Genomic DNA, 4,262 nt, shown 5'->3' on the forward strand with positions numbered 1-4,262 from the left:
TTGGGTGAACCAAAATGTCAAATGTTTATGCAAATGAACAAAGCCACTTATTTTGGGTGAACTTTCTTTCACAGTGATGCCAGCATGATTTGAAACATTTTTCAGGGCTTTGGCTATTCTCCTATTTTGAGCAACAAAAGTCCTTTCATCAATTTATCTCCCTCAGGGTAAGTGTGAAAGTAAAAGAATGCTTGTGCGTTAGCTAGGAAAGTAGAACTGGTTGTTTTCATTTACCTCTTTGAATTGGATGGAACTTCTTGTTTGTGAATTAATTACATAACTTACCACTGGCAGGACCATAAAGTCTGTTTTACAGAATTTACCTTCTAGTTTCTTTTTTAATGAAGTTGATTACATCTCACATGGTTGGCAACCTTCAGTCTCGAAAGACTATGGTATAAGCCTACAGCACCCGGTATTCCCAGGCGGTCTCCCATCCAAGTACTAACCAGGCCTGACCCTGCTTAGCTTCCGAGATCAGATGAGATCAGGCATGTGCAGGGTAACAATTGCATCTCACAGCCGGGGGCACAATTCTTCCCTTTTCGAAGGTGCAGTGCGTGAACATGGGGGTAATCTCCATAGCATTCAAGAGAACCTTCTCCTCCCTTGACATGTGAACAGGAGCTAAACAGTGGGCCATTATGGGAACAGGATGTCTGTGCATACCTCATATACCGCCCTCCCCTTATTCATTTCAGCTCTGGAGCTTAAGTTGCTTCACAACATGGAGGTGGAGAGCTGAATGGTGGTTCATGGGGCAGGCTCATTTGCCCCAAATGCCCTTACTTGCTGCTTGCATTCTCTGAGCAGGGCAAGGGGAGAACAGGGTTATATTCAATCTGTGGCAATCCCTCCACATGTGGGTGCCCTCCTGCAGGAAGGAACTGTGCCTTAGAAATTTGACCTCGAAACCCAGGGTTTAAAGAGGTTTATTTCTGGTTTTCAAAGTGATCTTTGAATGCTACTTGAAAAGCACAATTTTTTTTAAAAAAGATGTAAGTCAGCCTGTGAATACTGCAGCGTTAGCAAGAAGTGTATAAATTGTGACTTACATATTTCCTGTTCTGTGCAGTTTGTAAAATTCACCATTACCATAAATTTCCCTGCAGTTAAGCTTAATATATGCAAAGATAAATCTAATAAGATGCAAAGGCCCTGAAGATCAGAATGTCATAACATTTACAGACCATGAGGAAGGGAACAGACCCTCAAATAAGCATCTACTGTAAATTAGATGTGGAAGACCAAAAAATTTAAAAAAAAAAATTATTGGGGGGGGGGGGGAAGAGCCAGTTCTTTCTAATCTAAGGTCCCTTCCAGCACCAATGCAACCGCAATGCAGCCCCGAAATAAGGGAACAAATGTTCCCATATCCTGAGGAGGCCTCTGTGACTGCTTCCCCATCACAGGATGCAGTGCACACCCCATTGGCATGATTGCACCGGCACTGGAAAATTGGATAGGATTGAGCCTTAAGTCATCTATTGACCAGTCTGCCAAGAACATGCAAGGCTTTGTTGGTTTGTGTTCATTTCATTGGATCAACCAATAGGTTATGAACAGCTGCAATTCAATGTCTTTAATGCTTACATGGAGGACACCTGAGCTTCCCAGTTCTTTCTTATGAGCAGGTGTGTTCTGCTCGTACAATGGATAACCTCTATCCAAGGTTGAGAAACCACATTGACCTTAGATAATTCCCGAAGTGTGAAGGCATGTACATTTCATCAGATTCAGTTGTTGGTTTGTTAAGGTCTTAAGATTCTAGGATAATAGAGTATCTGTATATTTTTTGAGTGGAATCAAGATTCAGGTTACTGGGTTCATAAAAGGATGCGGGCAAAGGTTTGGAATAATGGTTCTGCTTTTCTGAGCAGTACCAGATCAAATAAAATTATGCATGTGCTCACATTCCTGCCTTCCCTCACATACTAATGTCACATCCTGGCATAATAAAGAAATGGAACATGTGCACATGAAATGGTGGGATTATGCAGTTAGGAGCAAGAGCAATTCTCAATGGCTTTTGTTAAGTTGTATAGGGTCAAACAAAAAGTTTTACCCTCTACAAGACTGAGGAGCAAAACCTATTTCATTTCCCTTCCCTACCCTTCCCTCCAAAAAAACCTGGCTTCATTGAAGCATAGGGAAGGTTTATCCCCATTTCAAAGGTGTCCCTGAATGCACACCTTTAAGTTCTCCCCTGTGTGTTATGTGCACCATAATACCTCTCACAGTGCAGAGGACATGTTCATGTAAAGTGCTATGTGAAACAGTGTTAGAGGAGACATTGTTAAAACTAAGGCAGAAAACTGGTACTGATTGATCCATGGTAGCTCCTACTGGCTGTATTAGCTGTCGATTATACCCAGGAAGAAGAGTGCTGTAATGAAACAGTGCTAAAGGAGTTGATACATAATAATCAAACATATACACAATGCAGTAATTGGGATAATGTGTCTACAGAATGCGACATTCTTCTTCCTAGAGATCTTTATTGCTATCTTCTGTCTATAATTACATTATTTTAGTAAATTCTGTATGTACAGCGGTTAAAAAAAAAAACCTTGTTCGTTTTTTCCTTGACTTCAACAAGGAAACTGGAGAGTTAGTAGTTTTAGGAGAACATTTTCAGAATTTGTAAGCTACAACAAAATTCATGATGGACGTATTATCCTGAGAGAAATGTCTCCACTGGTAGGGATGCAGTTTCATCTCAGACAATACAAAGAGTTAACCGTTAATTGGCACTTGATACTTTTTATTTGCTTGATTTCTCTGTATGACATGGAAAAAATCCTTTAAAAATAATTCCGTTTAGTGTGCATTTATTGTGCTATCTCTTCCCCTCCCCATCCCCGGTAGAAAAAATATCTACAAGAACCAGGTTGATCAGCAAACCAACCTGTGATAGAAACCTGACCATCAGCAAATGCCAGCCTACCAAAGTGTCAGAATAGAAGCCTCCATTTTGACCTTTGCAAATTCAAGACTAACATAAAAATGAAGGGGATGACAAGAGGTATCTATCGTATCTCAGCAATCATTACAATTGAAAGGTTGACCCCCCCCACCCCCCATAGCAGGTGGACTGCCTCAATTATGATGGATGAGGAGTGTGACAGCTCTCGGGAGATGTACTGGGAAGCTGGCAATTGCTCACTGAGCTATGACGTTGCTGGTAGAGATCTGACAAGAACAGAGCATTTTTGTGAAACTACAGAGCTTAAGTTTCTCTAGTCTTTAATTTGCCTTATATCTGATTGCACAAACTGGGTTGGGGAGGAAAAAAGTCGGCTTCACAATAGCTGAGGTGGGATTATTGGGTCAAGGTGATCCAAGTGCAACTTTACTGCTCTTACCTACCTAAAGTTTTCTGGTTGTTGTTTTTAAGTAAATCTGAAAGGCAGCAAAACTCCTGTGAACCTGACACACTTTGAGGGGCACAAAATGGGTATGTTTAGAATTGGGAGTAATAATATCCATGGGTGTAGCAAACAGTGAGAACAGTGTAACAGTATAACAGATGACTCATGAACCAAGTCTAAAAGTACAGGTGTGCACTACTTAATGATGGTGATATGTTCTCCGATTCCCATTGTTATGCGATTAGGTCATTAAGTGAACATTCAGTCCAATCTATTGCCTTTGTTGTGTAAACAGACTTCCTGCCAGGCACTAGCTGGCTGTACAGGCTACTGGAGATAGGTTGCCTTTTCTTTGCATTAAGAGCATCTCTGTTGTGTAAACAAACACTGCTGCAGGCTTTGGGAAACACAATTGCCTCATTAAGAGCATCTTTATTGTGCTTTGACCACTGTCATATGTGTGATTCATTGTTAAGTGAACGGTTGTTAAGTGGCACACACCTGTATATAGTACACGTCGTGCCTCATTATCCATGGGGGTTCTGTTCTGGAACCCCAGCGGATAAAAAAGTCAGTGGATACCAAATCAGTGGAAAAATAGTTTTTAAATACCCACTTCCAGGTTTACTGCGCCTCTATTGTCACCCCAGAATGCATTGGTATAGGCACTACACCACATTAAATCGCTAGATGGGGTGAATAATGGAATTGAATAGAATGAAATTATAATTAACAATACAAAGGTAGGAAATTTAATTTTGGTGCTTTTTCTCCTTGTTACAAGGCATTTAAAGATGATCCTTGATATCAGTGGTGAGCGGTACTATTGTGACATCATGAGAGAGGGCATTTCAAAGGCAGGGAGGTGGTGTTTCTTGGCGGGAGAGGGAT

The 4,262-nt window shown here is 41.0% G+C and overlaps 1 pseudogene; it reads right to left on the bottom strand.

The window, feature by feature from the left end:
• Positions 1–400: 400 nt before the first annotated feature.
• On the bottom strand, positions 401–517 carry LOC136642306 (5S ribosomal RNA; annotated as a pseudogene).
• Between the last annotated feature and the right edge of the window lie 3,745 nt (positions 518–4,262).

Source organism: Tiliqua scincoides, chromosome 2 (genome assembly GCF_035046505.1).
Source record: "Tiliqua scincoides isolate rTilSci1 chromosome 2, rTilSci1.hap2, whole genome shotgun sequence".
Lineage (NCBI taxonomy): Eukaryota > Metazoa > Chordata > Lepidosauria > Squamata > Scincidae > Tiliqua > Tiliqua scincoides.